General features: G+C 39.6%; 1 long non-coding RNA gene across 1 annotated transcript in view; it reads left to right on the top strand.

Moving 5' to 3' along the window:
- Positions 1–19,213, top strand: part of LOC132210035 (uncharacterized) — a 32,570-nt gene extending 13,357 nt beyond the window's left edge. The window contains exons 2-3 of the long non-coding RNA XR_009446199.1: positions 11,002–11,171; positions 17,977–19,213. This is a non-coding gene — a long non-coding RNA (uncharacterized LOC132210035). The remainder of the gene's footprint in view (positions 1–11,001; positions 11,172–17,976) is intronic.
- The last annotated feature ends 585 nt before the right edge of the window (positions 19,214–19,798 follow it).

Genomic DNA, 19,798 nt, shown 5'->3' on the forward strand with positions numbered 1-19,798 from the left:
TGGTGCACACTAGATGGGCCAAATGGCCTCCTTCCACACTAGGGATTCTATGATGTGACCTTGAATAGACTGTGCAATGCAACAATTATCAAGGCTGTTTTCTATCTTACCTCATTTTCTTTTCCTCAAGTGAGAGGTGTAATAAAAATACTGCTGATTTGCAGTTACATGTTTTTCATTATGATAAATGATAAAATGAGTGCAATCCTGTAGTGATTGTTCAGCATACAGCATCTTAATTCCATCACTAATCAGACACCAATTTGATTTTCCCTGTTGGTTATCATTCTATCATCTGTACACTCTAGAGTCTTTACTTATACATGACAGAACAGATAATAAATCACATATGGGAGTTTCGTATACAATTATTACAAATTATACAAGCTGCTAACAGCTGTGTTGACAATGAGGCAGGACTTTCATTTCAAAAATATTTCAGTAACATTTGGAAGCTTCCTTTTGATTTTTAACACAACATATCCATTCATATTTTCTCCTGTCATACTTCAGGATTGATACATTTCAATTATATTTTAAAACATATAACTGATTGGCTCCTCAGAACAATTTTTCATATTTTGAAACAACTCCATTAACTCGTAAACATCCATTACCATCTGTTCTTTGACATCACTTCCTGCTGCAGGAAATCATATGCTGGAGGAAGTTCAATCAATAAGCAAACCCAAGTGCAGACAATAGCAACAGAGCTAAATTACTGCCATGTTTCTGCTCTGGGTGAGGCCTAGAGCCTTCCTGCCTGTTAGATCAGACCAAACACTGTGTTTCTCCTCACAGCAGTGACAAAATGTTATTTATTGTTTCTGGCTCTTGCCAATTTACACCCCTTCTCACCTCACAATATTGACTCCCGAAGAAGCTGGCTGCCCTCAGTAGGTTATGTAAGAGGGTATGTCAGGTTGGCACACGTACACACGGGTTCCTACATTTGTACAACAATCATGTGCAGTTTCAGCAAGTATTGCTGAATAGCAATCAAGAGCAGAAGAATACAGAGTGATTTATCTGTCCTTATCCCAGTAGCAACAAGACAACTGTAAATCTCTACTGTTGCCCTGGTGAAGTTCAGTCAAATCAATGCAGAGCAAAGATTAACACCCTCCCCCCCCCCACCAAAATCTGTCCATAATCACACATGATCCCCATTAATGAAGATTTTGGATTTTTACTTTGAAATGCTGGGTATGTATGACCTCAGGAAGGACGTACAGCTTAGTCAAACTGAACAAGACTCCAGTTTGATCCAGTGTTTCTCTACTAACTTCAGGACACCCAAAACTCTTTTGCCTGTGTCTTAACTCGCATCAAGTCCTAATCCCCTATCACCTTTGTGCTCACTGACCAACGCTGGCTGCCACTCAACTAAAGACTTGATTTTAAATATTTAACCTAGTTTTGAAATCCCTCCTTGTCCTTCTCACTGCTTATCTCTCCAGGCTCAATAAGTTCCAAACTGAAACTGCAGGGCTCTAATTGTGAGTTCTAATGCATCCACAGTTATAATTTCTCCATCACTGATAGTCTTGCCTTCAGCTGCCTCAGCCTTAAGCCTTAAAACTGACTTCTTTGATGGAGTTTTTAGTCTTCGGAACGGTGATCTCATTGTATGGCTTGGCATTCTGATTTGTTTCATAATGCTCCTTTCAAGAGCATTATCGGGATGTTACATTAAGTTAAAGTTCAAAATAAATATAATTTTCTGTTACGCTATCAGCTCAGATATTGCAGCCAGTTAACATACGGTATGGAAAGGGTTCCCAGTCTTGATACAGTGGTCTGGATTTTTTCTGAGTCAGAGTAAGTCAAAAACACTATACTTAAGTGGGTGAGGCGGTCTCCATTTGGGGATTCCCAAGCCAATTTGAAGTTTTCCAGCTTTTAGGAGTGCTTTTCAAGGGTATGGTCAAGTTCAGGTCAAGAGCCTGCATTGAGCACCCCTGACCTGGGCAATTTAATTGCTCCTCAGCGATTTCAACAGATTGGGCTGATTTTTAAAAGACTGTTCAGAGTTCTCATAAAAAATAGCCTGAATGAGGTAATCTTTTGTAAAGACACTCAAAATGTCCCACTCATTCCCTGTACCAGGCTATGCCCTACCACTCACATCACGTGGATAAGGAATGGCATTTCCATGTCCAATCATCACTGTACAGAACCTATGAACTCTTTTGTGGCAATAGAATTTGTATAAAAGCTTTTAAACATCAATATTTCATTCATTCATTTCCACAATGTTAGAAAAATGTTTTTTCATTACAGGGAATAAACATATCAACCCAGGCCCATTAAGATAGCAATAGCAGAAACAACAAGCATTTGCAATATCTTAATGTAGTGGAAGTAAATATAGTGCAATTGGCAACGGACATCGGAAAACCAGAGCCGTCAATCAAGCAATGATTTCCTGGGGCTCTTAGCCAAACCTCATTGTGTGTTCAAGAAACAAAGATAATAACAATTGAGTAACAGCAATTTTCTATTAAAGCAACAGGGGATATCAAAATGATGGTCAGGATAAGTCCTATTGGTCCATTTAGTATGTCCCACATACCTGAGATACTTTAGCCCATCACAATACATACACACATACAGGCTAAATTTTCCTACAATTCTGAGGAATCTTTTAAAAAGCAGCCCAACTGTATTGAAATTGCTGAGGAGCAATAGAGCTAGCTATTGGAGCTAGTCAGGAGTGCTCAGTGCAGGTATTGACCTGAGCTAGTCCCCACCCTTGAAAAGCATTCCTGAAAGTTGGAAAAATTTGAATAGGCTTGGGAATCCCCAATAGTGCTCTTTACAGGAGCATTGTGAAACAATGTAGAACACCAAGACACATCAGGAGATTTGAGTTCAGATAACTAAACAGTAGTTTTTAAGGCTTAAGACCAAGCCAACTGAAGGCAAGACTACCAATGATGGTGAAGTTAGAAAGGGGGATGAGTTACAGCTCACAATTAGAGCCCAGTAGTTTTAGGTTGGAGTTTGGTGGGACTACAGAGAGAAGGAGAGTCAAGGACAGGGAGGGATTTCAAAATAATGGACAGACACAGTCAGTCACCCAAGGCTGGAATCAAACCTGATCCCTGGCATTGTGAGGCATCAGTTCTAACCACTGAGGCACTGTGCTGCCCCGGTTAGATGTTAACATTTAAATGGTATACGTTTGTATTCTGTATAAGCTTGTACTTCCATGCATTTAACTACATTCCATTTTATTTCTATCTGATTACTACTTCTTTTACTGTGACTTCAGCCAGACTATCACTGGGAACACTACAACTGGACCTAGTATCTCTAGTCTAGTTGGCCACAGATCATGATCACTCACTGTTATCTGGTGACTTCTTCTGAAAGTATGGATATAATCCTTCAGTCAAGGATGATATTGGGCCCAGCTATTTGTTGTCTTGCCAGCCTCATGTTAAGTTTAAGCATTTTGATGAGGGATTCAAATAACACTTTTCACCCAATTATACTGTGCTTGATGTAAAATTTTCAACCCTCCTCAATTACTTTTGCCATTGATCCTTTAAAGAAACAAACTTCTTTGATAAGAAAAGTTAGGCTTTAGTTATTTGGCAAGCTGTAAACAAAAATTTTAAATTTGTAGAAGAAAAGCTTTTAAACACATCCTTTTTAATCACTCATTATCAAATATTATCTCTAAATTTTCTTCCTCTTCTTAAGGGGGTGACTCACTCTCAAAACAGTGGTTCTACAGACATCAACAACTGTCTACTTCCTCCACTAGGGAGATGTTTAGGATCTCACCAAGGCTGTAAGAATTGGCTGGTTACTTATCCTTAAGGACAATCATTACTGTCCTGTACACACACACAGTCATGCATCTAGGGTATGTTAAAGTGTCACTTCAGCATATGTGAATGGGGACCTCAAATGGGACCTTCCTGTAGCTTGTACCCACATGTAAAGTAAGCCCATCGAACACGGGGAGAATTTGCCTCATTATACAATACAAAAGAGAATAGAAAGCACTCAAGCTATAATTCATATAGACTCTTTGAGGTGGAAACTTATAAGAGGCTGAACAATGTAGGTTATGAAAAGATTGGTGGCAGGATGAAACTAGAAGTCTATCAAGGCCGATCTCAATGTTGAGAACATCTTGCTCCAACTTTTACGCTTTTCACAAGCAGTATGGTGAGATTCTCACTAAGCAGTGGCAAGATGCCAGTCAACAATTGCCAATTAAAAACTACTTGTTAAACATCATGTTCGCACCCCAACTCACCTCAGTAATATTCAGCCCTTCATGTAATCAAACACAGCAAACAAGTTAGATATTGGGAAAACTCAAAAAAGAAACCAAAGAGTATATCTGGCAGATTAAGTTTGCCACTTGGTCTGAATAACATGTATCTTGGAAACCAGGCACCACTGTCTCAAGGCATGATCTATGGGCACTACCCAAATGCACTTCGTGTCCACAGACATTAGTGTCTAACATGTGCCAGTCTCCATGAAACCTCATGGTGCTCCATCTCTGGGCTGTTTGCCTGCTATCACAGTGCTCAGTAACTCTAAGCCCACCTGGATGTTTACAGTATCCCTGCCTTACCTTGGCCTTTTTGTACTTTTCCCCCTCAGCCGGAGATAGTCGGCTCACAATACTGCTGCATTGCTGTGCCATTTAGCGCACACACTAAGTCAATAAGATTTCTTTAGTTGTCAGCAGACTCAATCAAATCAAGGGGGCGCGGGTATCGTTCAGGGGTTCCAGGCTCAGTCAGTCTTGGGGAGCCTCCAAGACCAACCCAGGCTCTGTTCAGGGCAGTCAGAGTCAGGATCCTCTCCACAGGAAGGGTGATGAGCCAAATGACAGGCAGTGCACCATCCATCTTTAATCTTCTACCTTTTTTGTGGAGTGTTTTCCTCCTGGAATGAGAGAGGAATAGTATTTCAGGCGATGAAAGTGAGTAGCACATCTCTTGCTACTGGTGCAGTTGGGGAGGTGTCCCAACTCAGTGAGTAGGCTCAGCAGAGGACATGCAAAGTAATGGGATTTGGGATGTGTATGAGCAAATGAGGGAAAACGGTGAAGTCTACATCAAGAATGATAGAGCGTGAGCTTTTGTGGGAGCTATCTGAGATAGAATGGGTGTGAAATTTTGGAGATTTAATGGTGAAACTCACTCTGGTGGAGTAGAGAATGACATGGGCCTTCCTGTTGTGTTGGGCATTCTTCTAGACAGCTAAGTGTCTTGTAGCCAGGAGGCATCTCAGATCAGGTTGGCATGGTCTGATTCAGAGATAGTGGGAATTGCTGATGCTAAAAAATCTAAGATAACAAGGTGTAGAGCTGGATGAACACAGCAGGCCAGGCAGCTTCAGAGAAGCAGGAAAGCTGATGCTTCAGGTCTGGACCCTTCTTCAGATGTTGTGACCTCATCTGCTGATCCTGGGGAGGAGTATGTCATGTGCAGGAATCACTCCGCCTAGCAGAACTATGCTCAAAAAGCAGGGTGCCAATTTTCCCCTGTCTGCCATGTGTGGAGCAAATGCCAGGGACTGTGCATGGCAGGTCTCACTGTGCTTGTCCATGTACATAACAGGTTTTAAAAATGGCACGAAAGCAAGAGAAGCCTGTGAATTCAGGAATATCCACGAAGTAGTGAGTTGATTCTGTAACAGTGCATGGTAAAATGGGACAGCAATTGGACATAGGATAGGTAAACAATGAGGTGGCTTTGGTGAGATATGGTGAGCGAACTCCCCTTCCAAAAATACTTGATAGAATTTGGACTTAGACAAAGAAACATAAGATTTAACCCATAATTGTAAAATATTTTTCAGCAGATTGGTTGGACATAATGTATTAATTATTCAGTTTGCAACATGATTCTGAATTTTATAAGTGCTAGAGTTCTTTAAAATGGGACCAAAGGTCTCTTACTAAGGGAATAAATGGGCTCTGAGTGGATATGTATTGGTATTTTATTCTTCCTCGGATCAGAACGACGATCAGCACAGATATGTTGTTAACTGGAGACCACTATACCACAGAAGCCTATTCATTAACATCTGGTTTTTGAAGTACACAGATAGCTGCTTTAGGCCACGTTTTAATTTTGTGGCATGGAGTTTATGTATCCCATTATTTTGTAGTGTCTTAAATAGCCATGGCATTGGATGCAGTATTGAATTGAACATTTGAGCCTGCTGTGACCAAATGCCAATTTACATACATTCTTTTTTCTTGGTATTTCAGTGACCCCCACTAACTGTAACAAAATCATTATAGTAATAAGCAAATATATATATAACAGCAGTCATTTTTCTTGTGGTAATGAAATAAATTGGTTTCAGATGTCACTAATTTTATTTAGATAAAGGGCCAGTTTTAATCATTGGTTTCTCAGGCTATGCCGTTTATTAAAAGCCAACAGCACGCTACTTACAGTTTAACACACTAGTCTCATGTGATCTACGGTAAGCATTATTGTATATATCCTGTTGCACCTTCTGGTCGTTATCCAAAGAATGCAGACTATAAAACCTATCTGTGACATGATGGAACCTGCCTGGTCTCTTCAGCTCAGCACTTCAGCCCCTGGTCATGTCAGGGGTCAAGAGACTTTATATTTAATTAGAAATTTTCTGTACCTCTTTATAACCATAGTGTTGGTACCATATCAACTTTGGCTGTAACTGTCTAAATTTTAGCCACTTCTTTTACATCATTCATAATGGAAACATTATGAAATAACCTACACAGTACTTTATTGATGGCTCAGTTACAAAATATTCATTGTGGTATGGAATTAAGCTGTGGGGATCAGGGTGATCCGGGTTTAGCTTCAGTCCTTGGCCTGGGCTTAATTAATTGGCCTTAACAGAGATAAATGTAGGGTGCTATATCGTGTTCCTGAGCTGCAAAGTCCAAAACCAAGCATGATTATTCCTCCCAAAATGTGAATAATGGCTACTTCAATAAGATCTGAGAGGCCAGATCGCTTGTAGCAATACCCCTCCAAGACTCAGAACAACCAAGAGCAAAGCAAAGACTATTGAAACAATTTCTAAATCAACATATTTTTTGGCAGGGGATGTATGAAAGGCTGCATTTATGTACCACTCTTCGCTTTTGTTGGTGTTGATGGGTCTTTTCCTTAAACCACTACAGCCTTTGTCATCATAATACTTTGAGAATGGTGTTAGAACAGAATTCTGTGTGATTGGTGCAACCACTGAGAAGGAATTATTGCATAAGATGATTTGTACCTGAAATGATAACCAAAATAAAAAGATAAACTCCACCCTTCAAGATGTAAAGCACTGTACTTGGAAAGAGCGAACCACTTCGAAGTGATGTGCCTGTTTCACTTTGTCTCTAAGTTGTTTTTCCCACGTTAGGTTAATATAGCTAACAGTTATGTGTACTCACTCTTAAGTTGAGCTTGCTGTTTCACAATAGATGGCTATGTATCTCAGTTGCAATATAACTAGCTAATAAGTACTATGTACTAAACTTTTGCTGATTATCAAGATTGAGCATTTCTTCTGGTATGACTTTGTGGGTATCACTCCCCATTTAGGCTTAATAACTAAGTCTAATATGAATAAGAAGGTTTAATGGCAGATTATGTACCCAAGGCAGCTCAGATCGTTCTGAAGGCACAATGGTACGCCATTAGAGCAATGGTAGCAGCAGTACTATCACATTTGCTCAAATTGGAAATGTATATGACTTGGAAGGAAACATGAAGGCGATGCTATTTTGATGAGGTTGTTCTTATGGACATAAGGATACGTAAAGCCAGAAATGTCATTTGTCCATGCAAGTAAGCTGTACCTTTTATAATTCATCTAAAAATCAGTCAACACCCAAAATCAGAACCTTAATTTTCACTTTGCAAATACTGGCTGATTCTATTGTTTATTTTCAGCATTATTCTTCATATTTCTCCGTAAGATTTCCAGCCCTTTTGTTTCTGTTTAACTTCCATCCATGATCTATGTCATGCGGAACTTTATCAGTTTCTTTAATTGCGGTGAAACATCGAGTGCAAAAGAAAAGATGCCCATTCTGATTTGTTAATTCACTCAGGTATGTCGAGATCAAGCAAACATGAAGGGTATCAACCTATATATCCAGATTTTAGATTTTGAAATCTAGAATTGCAATAGCAATTTTTGAAATCGAGAAGTAATGCGAAGGTTTGTGTGCCTCTAATTTAAGTGGATTTGACAAGCCCATTAAAACATTTGTGGAAACATTTTGGTTAAAATGCTGTGACTGCAGTGTTTCAGTACATATGGTTGAACTATGCATTGGGCTACATCTGACAACCATCAGCCTATGAAATATGCACCACTTCCTTTGCCTTTCTTTTTCCAAGTGGTGTTCAATTACTTTTCTTTTACAAGTGACATGCTGAAGAGCTGGAAAAAATAAGTTTATTCAATGAATGTTAAGCATTGTGGGTGGAGGCAGGAGACACTGAGACAGTTGTGCAAGATTCGGAGCAGTCCTGTGAATGTCTGGAGTGCTCGTGTACAAATCGCGGCTCTCAGTCTCACACCGGAGTTCAAGTTTTATTTGCAAACGAGCTCAGCACAAAAAAACTTGGCATTTCTGGAGAAACCACAGGAGGATTGCATTGCCTGATTGGCTGTAAGCACTGTGGAATGGCCTTTGACCTACTGTTTGATTTATGTCCTGGGGTGCACTCTGAAAACAAAATTAACATACATTAAAAGAAAATAAATAAAGTGTAACAGCTGAAATATAACCACATCACTGCATTTTTTTCAAATGAAAACCCTCCTTGAAGACATTTGCAGTATTAGATGTCAAAACCATCAGTGTTGACTGAATGTGTATTATTGTCCAAAGATTGATTTCCATTGTGTTTCTCTAAAATATATTATACTTTTATTCTAATTTCACCACAAAAAAGGATATTCCTGAGGGCTGAATTCAGAAAGCAGGCGAGAGTCTATAATGAAAGTTGATAGTGTAAGTTACAAAAAGCATCAATGGATAGAAAGTTGGTTCCAGAGGGCCCTCAGATTGAGGCCAGATTTTGCCATCTCAGCTCACTGTAGAGGTTCAATAGTTAATTACTTTCAGATGGTTTGACTGCTCTTGTAAAACAAACCAGAGAACAAAAAGAAATGAGCTTCTCCCACAACTCAGTTCGCATCGTCTCACATAGAACTGAGTCACTTCGATCAGGTATGTCCCTACTGTGTAGCTCCAGTTGCTGGCTTGGATGCTTCAGAAGAACTTTTATGTCTGAATTTTAAGTGTAGCTTCAAGTACAAATAAAGATTGCATTATTGAACAGGGATGGGGTAGTTCCCCATTCATCTGCTGTTACTTTGATGGAAGACCAACAAAAAAAATCTGCTTTGCCACTTACTCAGTGTTTCTTTTGATTTTCCCGTGAATATTGAGAGACCCCACCCCAAATGGACATTAACATCTTAATCCAAATTGACTGCAGCATTGTGGGGTATAGCATTCTCTCCAATGCTGTTTGTGAGGCCATGCAGCATCCAGCTGGCTGATGAAGGGACAAACGGTATACTCTAAAATGCAGTTGTTTGTCCATAGTCCATAAGAACTGTGGGATAGCTTGAGGATGTGAAACAGCAACATCTTGTTCTGATGAAGTGCTTTTAATGTCGAGTAACATCCCTAGACACTTCACAGTCATACATTAAAACAAATAAATGCCGAAGTGGCAATCACTCACCGAGTATGATTGTAGGAAATTCTGTGTCACTGGCCATGGGTTCTGTGGGTCCTTGTGTGGCTGATAAGTGGGTAATATTGGGAGGGGTGATGTAAAGTTTGGTCATGAGTTTCATAAAATTTCTTCAAGAAAGAGCATGAGTGAACAAATTTCACTTAGTGAGCCTGAGACAGTTCAAGACAGAGCCAACAATGTATGGCCAAAGGCCAGAGTTCGTGGAATGGAAACTTCTGATTGATTGTAAGTCTGGAGAGGGATTGAGATGGGGAAGAACAAGATCACAAAGTAATTTAAAACCAGTGTCTGGATTTTAAGTTGGAGATATCAAGGTGGGAATGGGGATGGGGCAATGAATTTTAACTGCACTAACTGAGGAAAGGGTTGGTTGGGGGTGTTAAATGATTAAGAATGGAAAACTTCATCCTAATCCATTGAGAACATGACTACATACAATTTATGGCAAAGTTTGGTGCCTCTACTCTGGAAAGGCAGCTCTGTCATTATAACATTTTGATAAGGTTTTATTCCTTAGTTTTGGCAGCCATTTGACCATCATGTTCACAGGTCAGATTTTCCAGAGATCACGAAATCCGTAAGCTAAAGAGAGGTGCAAATTGTTGAATCCAGCACTGCTTGTAAGCTAGAAGTAGCAGGATTGACTGTTTTCCTGAAACCTCACCCAAGGTAGTACAGTAATTACCCAAGTTTCCACGAGTTATACATTTGGGAAATCTGCCATGATTCCTACTCTTGATCCAGTGGCATAATGAGATTCATGTATACGATGATGATGTAACTAATCACATAACTCTGACATCTGGAAGAGACATTACACCAGTCCAGAATGGACATATGGTCTTAGAAATTACAATAAGAGCTGTATTTGATACAGACACAAATGAGGGAGTGTTAGAATACGTGAGGAGTTGAAGACACTAGGGACAAAGATCTAGAAATGTCAGAGACAGTGTAGTGCTGGCACCCACATAGTCGAGATACACAAGACCTGTATCTCAATGTGCCAGTAGCAGTATCAGTTTAAGGCATATTATAATGCAATCCAATTGACTGCTGCTGGAAAGTGCATTCTGGTTGACTACAGCAAAATAAAGAGTCAAATCAGCTCCAGATTACCTCTACCACTTCAAAGCCATCATAGGTTATAAATGAAACTGAAGAATAGCTATTGAGGTCAAGCATAACATTGTAGTTCTGCTGAAATCACTATCACCCTGTTACATTTCTCTCTCCACAGATGCAGCCAGGCCTGCTGAACATATCCAGCATTTTCTGTTTTTGCTGGCAAATAGTTGGTGCTTTATGGAATGATACTGCAGAAACGAGAGCTGGAGAGACACTCGGAGCATAAGGGAAATTTATCCAAGAAAAGAAATTGGCAACCTCATCCTTGCAAATTTACATTAAGTAAGCTTTTCCATTACTGACTGTTTGCAATGTATTCCTGACCAAGGGCAACTTTACCGACGAAATACAGAAGAGACTCTTTAAAGCCTCTATTTATTTACTTCAGATTTGCTGCCATTTTCATAATAAAACCTAATCTCTAGTTTAAATGGCTTGAGGTAGGTTGTAGTAGCACATAGACTGTTAAACAATTTGCATTGACGCATTTCAATATAGGCATATCTGATAAGACAGCCATCATTGTTCTGTGCATAGAATAGATCACTTTGCAAAACTGATGTAAGTGTTAGTTCTGATAAGACGGAATTGCATTTAACACCTTTGAGCTATTTCCCTGATGCTCTCCGACTGAAAGGCACGAAGTAAAAGCAAGCAGTGTTTTGCAAAAACCTCAGAATTAAATATTTAAACTGAAATTCTATTGAATTCGCACCCACTTAATCACTTGATCAGTAAATATACTCACTAGGATTTATCTTTCAATCAAAGTTGTTATTCATTCTGACCCTACTTCTGATTATCTTATTTATCTGGTTGTTAATTAGAGGTGGCGGCTGTTCACTATCTCGGTCATGGTAATGAAACTTCCAGGTGTCAACTGAAATGCTTTAGGGTTGTCTTCAAGGTATCTCTGAAGTGATCAAAAGTCTCTCGTGTTTGTGATAACAAGGTGTAGAGCTGGATGAACGCATCAGGCCAAGCAGCATCAGAGGAGCAGGAAGGTGATATTTCGGGTCTAGACCCTTCTTCAGAGAAAAAAAATTCTCTAAAGAAGGGTCTCAGCCTGAAACGTCAGCCTTCCTGCTCGTCTCATGCTGCTTGGTCTGCTGTGTTCATCCAGCTCTACACCTTGTTATCTCAGATTCTCCAGCATCTACAGTTCCTACTATCTCTCTCATGTTTGTGACTGACCAAAAAGGCTCATCAATAAGCCACCAAACATAACATGAGATGTTCTGAAGAAGGGTCACCAGGTCCAAAACATTCACTCTGCTTTCTCTCCACAGATGCTGTCAGACCTGATGAGTTTTTCCGGTGATTTCTGATTTTGTTTATATCAAAGACACTTCTCTGGGAAAGCACAAAACTCCAGACTCACTTAACTGACATTTCAAACACCATCCTCCAAGAGTGGAAGCAGGTCATCCTCGATCCTGTGAGACTGCCCAAGATTTGAGGAAAGAGAAAATTAACTGCCCAGTCCCCATTGAACTGGATAGGCTATTCAACTGTGACAGCCTCACGGCTGAGCTGTTCTTAGAAAGATGAACATGTATTAGAACAAAAGGTTCCCTGCTGTTTCACAGAATTTGACTCAGTCACATAGTGATTTATTATGACAAAGGGGTTAATTTTGAGGAGCACTGCAAAACAAAAAGAGAGGTTCAGGGAAAAATATGTTCAAAGCTTTTGCTTTAAAATGGCTTGATAACCAAAATAAATTGGGGATAAACAAGAAGCAAGAGGTTTACAAAACAGGAGAAGCTAATGGAGATTAAAAAGGGGGAAAACCCATGATGCCTAGTGAAGGCTTTTCTCCACGTTAAGGCTGACAACTAACATTTTCCGACTAAGTTCTAGACTCTGAGATGAGGTTTTTGCTCGTGAATAGTAAGTAACCAATTATTGAGGATTATAGCTCACCATCATGCTCATTATTACTTCATCATGTATCTTTAATATGCATTCTCCTATTCTGGTAAAAACTAGACACTGAGAATTCCTGAAATGAAAGTCAGGATGGATACCTGGTGACTCCTGCTCACTGCATGCATTCTTGGACCTCCATTTTGGATACTGACAAACAACTCAGGACATGTTCCTTGGGGAACTGCTGGAAACATTCCATATCCTCAGACACTGGCATCTGCCATCCTCTCTATAGCATCATGATGCATCTATGATCCACTTGCAGTACAGTTCTCTATTACCGCGCTTTACTTTAAGGAACATTGGCACCTCTCATTGCACTGTAGTTGCAAGGTTACATTACAGGCAGTGATAGACCTCAGCTCATAGATTGAATCAATCGGCATCTCAGGGCTATTCATTTGGTCTCTTAACGTTCACTCAATTTTTACTTGCTTTTATGCTTACAAGACTCCTGCCTGTCTTGGACCATAAAACCATAAGATATAAGAACAGAATTTTAACCCATTTAGCCTTATCAAGTCTGCTCCACCATATGATCATGGCTGATACGTTCCCCAAGACCATTCTTCTACAAAGCCAGGCAGTTTGTCATGCTGGCCAGCAGTGATCAGTCAAGAGATTGGACACTGATGTGCATGTGAAACCTACAACAACGTGCATTCCGTTCTTTAAACTACTGCAGTTCTTAAAAAAAAGTGGTAAATGGACCAAAGCTGGTAAAAGAGCAGACCAAGAAAAATCAAGAGAAACAGAAGAAAAATCAGAAAAAAAAATGCAAGAACGATAAAGAGAATAAACAAACGCTTCATAATGGACTGGACAGTCAATGATAACTTTTGTGAATTACAGCTTTTCAAGCAACACTTCCAGTTCTGAGGAAGGGTCACTCAACCCAAAACCCTGATTCCTCTCCACAGATGCTGCCACAGTCACTGATCTTTTCCAGCAATTTCTTTTCTGATGAAGGCTCTAGCCCCAAAACGTCAGCTTTTGTGCTCCTAAGATGCTGCTGGGCCTGCTGTGTTCTTCCAGCTTCACACTTTATTATCTCTATTCATCTGCAGTTGCTTTGTTTTTTTAAAATTAAACTTTCCATTTCATTAGGTGCTCATACGATTAACACTGAAGCATTCTCACAGAGGAAAATTATTCAGAATATTTGTTCACTGCAATGTGGTAATAGTTGAGACCGAAACATCAGCAAGCCAGAAGGGGAATTCCTAGTCCATCTTCAAACAATGGCATGTGATATTTTAGATTCACCTAAATATGGAGGTGTCACCTAGCGATATAGGATTCCCTCAGTGTACAGCCTTTTGATTTAGTGAGAATTCTACCTATTGGCCAAACCAATACTTAAACTCTGCTGTGTTCACACAACCAGACAAAAAAATACACCTCTCACGTTCCCATAGTCTCGATAAACATTTACTTCCTTCTCTATTTAAAGTGTGAGTTCAGTCTTTGCAAAAGGCCAATTCGAGGATGCTAGCACAGTAATTGGTCAGCGAGGGACTGTATAACACAATGTTGGACCAATTCATGAAAACCCAAGATGATTTCAGATTCAAGTCTTGATCTGTGCTGGTCATGCTGACCACAGCCAGGACAATGATATCTGTACAACATTAAGCTTCCAGGAAATTGAAGTAGGTCATTCCTTTCTAACCATGAGGCTTCTGTTCCTGAAAACCTCTGCCAATGATGAATTTGTGAGTGCAGCGCTTAATAATTTACAGTAAAAATAGGGTTAGATTCCCGGACTCCAAGATTTTTTTGTGTTGAAGCAATAAACACTAAATCATCTGAATTAAGAGATAAAATGAATAGAATAAAGTACTAAAACCAATTCTAATATAATGTAACTTTGCGATAAAGGCATGATGTTTTACATACCAGACCCAAGCATTGTTGAGGGAGGCTATAGTTGGCTACAGGGTGTGGGGAAGGGAGGATAGTGCAAATGTGCCTCCCTCCCAGCCACTATCCACTGATGTTGGACCCTCCTCCCCTACCTCCATGTGACGGATGTCCACGACCTGTTCATCCTCCTGAGAACCTTGCTAGTGGAGAGTTGAGGGAAAGAGCTGGGTACTGGAATTTGTCAGAGAGCAAGAGTGAGCTTTCTCTGCATGAGTGAAAGTGGTTGTGGGGAGGCAAGTTTTGCTGATGGATTTTGCCAGTGAATGATTGAAAACTTATTTTTCAGCGTGAGTAGGCGAATTTGCAATTTTGCGGATACAAAGGAATAACCGTACCAGTCACTCGTTTGTACATAATTCCCTCTAGTCACTGTTTGTAGTAATATTAAACGTAATTACAAGGCACTTTATCAAGTACCTAAGGTTTGGAAGAAACCATCACCTTACATAATGTTCATCTTGCAATTCTGTTGAATGAGTCCGTGAGAAACATTAATAACAACATTCTGGCTCAAATTCTGTGATAGATGTGGCATGTATTTGTGTTTTCAATTTTTTGTTTAGTATCTGAACATTTCCAGTTTTGTTATCCACTTTTGAATCTATTTCTCTGATCTGTGGTTTGCAATGTATGACACTTTTGAGTAAAATACCTTAAACCTGAATATTCTTTCTCAGTTTGAAGAAGAAACACAATTTTATTTTTAAGAATTGGATCCATTTGATTTGTTCACATAAAGCAGGATTCACTCACCAGTCTTTGTGATTTCTATGTGTTGCAACAGGAAAGTCAGTCTTTATGCTGTAGTTCCCCTACTCTTCACTTGAGTAATGATGTTTTACCTCCTATCTGCTTTGCTTCTAATAGTTGTCCTGTAAGTGGCTGCACAGAATTTAAACCCTTACTCCTGAACCAAATATTTGTAGAACTACTTCCAAACTGTTATGTGAGCGCACAGAGGTTACCATTTCAGTGCTGGACTTTGAGAGGACAGCACTATCAGAAATGCTGTCCTTCAAAGGTCTCATTGGGTGACTGTTATCAACCCTGCAGTATTATTTTAAAGCAGAGCAAACGAGTGCACTTTGGAGTACTGAGCAATACTATTTCATCAACCACACACATGATATTCCAAAGTTATGGAATTTCTATCTCCCTGAAGTGTGTGTGTGTACTTATATATGCATTCTACAGAGGCTGAAGCTATTAGCTACATATCAACTCCAACAAATTCCTGCAGCTGCTGGAAAAGTTACAAAGTCAGTGACTTTTCAGGATGTGGGGCCTGGCACTGTGAGGGCTCAAAAGAGATTGACAGCAAGGACAGAGGAGTGGCTTTCAGTGGAGGCAGTTCAGAAGAAATTTGCTTGATTAATTCTTGGACTGAGCGGATTGTCTAGTAACATGTCTGAACAGTCTAATGTGCTGGATGAAAGCCCCAGTTTCTCAGGAGATGTGGATTTGAATCCCACCTCTGCCAAATATTTCAGATGTTTTGCTTCTCAGACCCTTCAGCAACTCTCCTTGGACAAACAAGTGACAGCTGAAACTTGGTGCTGGAGAGTGTGTTGTGTTTCATTCCTTTCTGTCATTGGTCCAGGTATTGAATATAAGAGGAGGGATGTAATGGTATGATAAGACAACGGTGAGGAAGCAGCTGGATTTTTGAGTACACTTCTGGTGACCACTTAATAAGAAGGACATGATTGCTCTGGAGAGTTTACAGAAGAGATTCTCGAGAATTTTGCCAGTGTTTGAACATTGCAGGAATGGGTAAACAATGGGTAGAGTCAGGTTGATTTCCCCAGAACACAGGAGGCTGAGGGGATAAGTTAATCAAAGTGTACAAAATGAATGAGGGACTTGGGTAGAATGACAGGAAAGACCTGTTTTCCATAGTAGAGAGATCAATTACCAGAGCGTACAGATTTAAGATGGTAAATAGAAGGATTAGTCAAGAGATGAGGAAATTCACTGTTTGGTTAGATGGTTGAGGTGGAAACCCTAACCCATTTAAAAGGAACCCGGATCTGCACTTTGTGAGGTGTAGCCTGCTGGGCCATTGTCCAGATGCTAGGAAATGGGATTAGAAAGGCAACTAGTTTATTTAGCCAGCGGAGCCACAATGGGCCAAATGGCCTCATTCTGTGTTGTAATTTTTCCCTTGTCCTAGAAGAGTAGATTGGACAGACTTGACTTGTTTCCATTGGAGTTTAGCAGGGTGAGATGTGACCTGATTCAAGTGTATAAAATCCTGAATGATCTTGACAAGGTGTATGAGGAAAGAATGTTTACTCTTGTGGTCGAGTCCAGAACTGAGACACTCTGTTTTAAAAATTAGGAACTACCATTTTAGGATAGTGATGGGGTGAATTTTTTTCTCCCTGAGGGTTGTGCAACTTGGAAATTCTCTTCCTCAGAAAGAGAGTAGTGGAAGAAAGGGTATTGTATATTTTTCAAGGCAACGGTAGCCAGATATTTGTTAGGCAGGAGGTGAAAGTTCCTCAGAGATAGCTGGGAAAGTGGAATTTGAAACACAAATGGATTTGCCATGTGAATGGAGAAGCAGGGTCTCTGGCTGAATGGCCTACCTGACTCTTATTTCATATGATCATATGGACTGCTTGTTGGATCCAAATTTGAGAAGTAGTCTTCTTCGGGTGGAATTCTTGCGGGACTGGCTTCGATGGTAAATTCTGTCCTGCATTATACCCAGACAGTGCTATCTTTCCACTGAAACAGGAATTGTGGTACCCTCGTATAAAGGAAAAGATCCAGAACATAGGTACGAAAACACAAAACATTTTATTTTGTCTTTGATGGTATGTATTTGAAACAATTTAGTCAAAGTACAAGTGCAACTTCTCCATGCATTCTGTGCACAGTGAATTCTAGCAGGACTAGCAGTGGATTTTACTCACGTCTTGTCTAATGTTCACCCCTCAACCAACATCACTGCAGCAATTTATCTGGTTACTGCTGTTATTGTAGGATTGTGCTGTGTGCATATTTGCTGCCATATTTCTCCTATTGATGAGATTAAATGGTATGGGGTGAAAGCAGGAACAGTGTACTGACTAGGATGATAAGTCATGATCGTACTCAATGGGCCAAATGGCCTTCTGCTGCTCCTGTTTTCCATATTTCTATAAGGTGCTTGCGAATGGCCTGATGTTGTGAATAGCTCTATTTCAATGTACATTTCTTCCCTTTTCTTCATTCGTCACAGCAAACACCTACAAATTTCACTGCCAGCAATCTGAAACAGAAGCAGCAATTTACCAACCTATAAGATTCGGACTGGCCTTGATTGAGAACCTGCAATCCAACAGATGAAACATAATTCCCGTTGAAAGTTGGACTGAGATTGACTTTGACATTTCTGTGATCTCCACTCAACAGACAATTGCACGATAACACAGCCAAACAGAAAAATGTTTAGACCATCACATTGCTGTGTGACTAAAAAGTCTCACACTCATAATTTAGCTGGTGTTCTAGAGGAAATGAAGAGATTGCTACCTTCAGTGAGAGCTAGATGATGGAAAAATGTACAATTAATGCCTAACCCCATGGACTAACTGGAGAACAGTCAATATTGTTTCAATTTATTTGTGAAATATTGAAAAGAAATGTATGGGATTTTCTGGATGATAATATCAATGGTTCTGCCAGAATAGTTCAAAACAATAAGGGCTTTTTACTTCCATAAATTGGTTTGCAGCCATTATTAGTTTTGCCATTTTCATCTGAGAGATCGCTATCCCTATTTAACATGTTTTTCTGGAGCAATTTAAGTCTAAAAATACTAAAGGAAATTTGGCAGACTAAACTGAATTGCTTTACAGTTGGTGCCAATCTAGGCACAAGTCCACTCACACTCTCTAATGCCTCATTTAATTTCAGTCTCTGGGCTCTGTTAAAATTCTTCCCCAAATCCAATACAAATGTCCTCATTGTTCCAGATTCCTTTCCTCTTACAGAGCAGACCTCAAATATCCTCACTTCTTTCCTGCTCTGTAACTAAGTCAACCCACTCACTCATTCATATGTTAAACATGCATAATGGGCCTTCACATTAATTAACTAATTTCAGGCCTTTATGGTGATGCAGAGAGTTTTCAATCTCCCCTGTGTCTTTCAGACCAATTGAACTGGGTGAATAGTCTGAATAATAGAAGGAAGAAAAAGTAAGCAGCCTCAGTGTTCTGCTCGGCTCTTGCTTTTATGCTACTTGAGGGGGAAGGGCCAAAATATCATCAGCAATTCTAATGCTTTGCAGCAGCGGATGGGAACCAACTCTGAGGGCCTGCAGATTAATTTGTGTCAGATGTTGTGCCTGACAAAAATGGGGGAGAAAAGAGTTCACATTTAAACATACCAATGCAGACTGATGGTCAAGGACTTTCTTTCACTGAAGAATATTTCTTAAACACTATCTAAACGCTATCCTTTGAATGGAAAATTGTTGCATTAAAATAGAATTTAGCTCTTTATAGACAATTTTTTATTTGTTTTCCCTACCTATATCAGTAATTTTTTTTTACGTGTTATAGTGAAAGCATTTTGCAAATTATTTTGAGTGTAACGACTCCCTTGATAAACAATCATTTCACATTTGCTTCCATAAACCTGAGAACTTTGGCCATTGATCAGCAACTTGATTTACTATATATACTTGGCTATTTTGTTTTATAATACCAACGGGTGTATGTGTCCTAGTTTTGAATATTGCACGACAATAACTCCATTCAGCTTCAGACCATATTTGCACAGCTTTTGAGGAAAGCAGAAAGTTAATAATTCAAGGGTCAACTACTGCTAATGAAAAACACCTGCATCAGGCCAAAAACCTGTTAAAATAAAAAAAATAAAAAGGGGCATCTGGATAAATGCCTATGCGATTCAAGCTTAATCCCTGTCCAAGCACAAAATTCCAATGCATCTCTTTCACTCATTCTCATTATTTGGAAATCCTGACCCAAGCATAAAATTCCTTGGCAAACTATATATGTAATTTATATACGTTTACATCTTCCAATGCTATTATG

Source organism: Stegostoma tigrinum, chromosome 9, assembly GCF_030684315.1.
Source record: "Stegostoma tigrinum isolate sSteTig4 chromosome 9, sSteTig4.hap1, whole genome shotgun sequence".
In the NCBI taxonomy this organism is placed as follows: domain Eukaryota; kingdom Metazoa; phylum Chordata; class Chondrichthyes; order Orectolobiformes; family Stegostomatidae; genus Stegostoma; species Stegostoma tigrinum.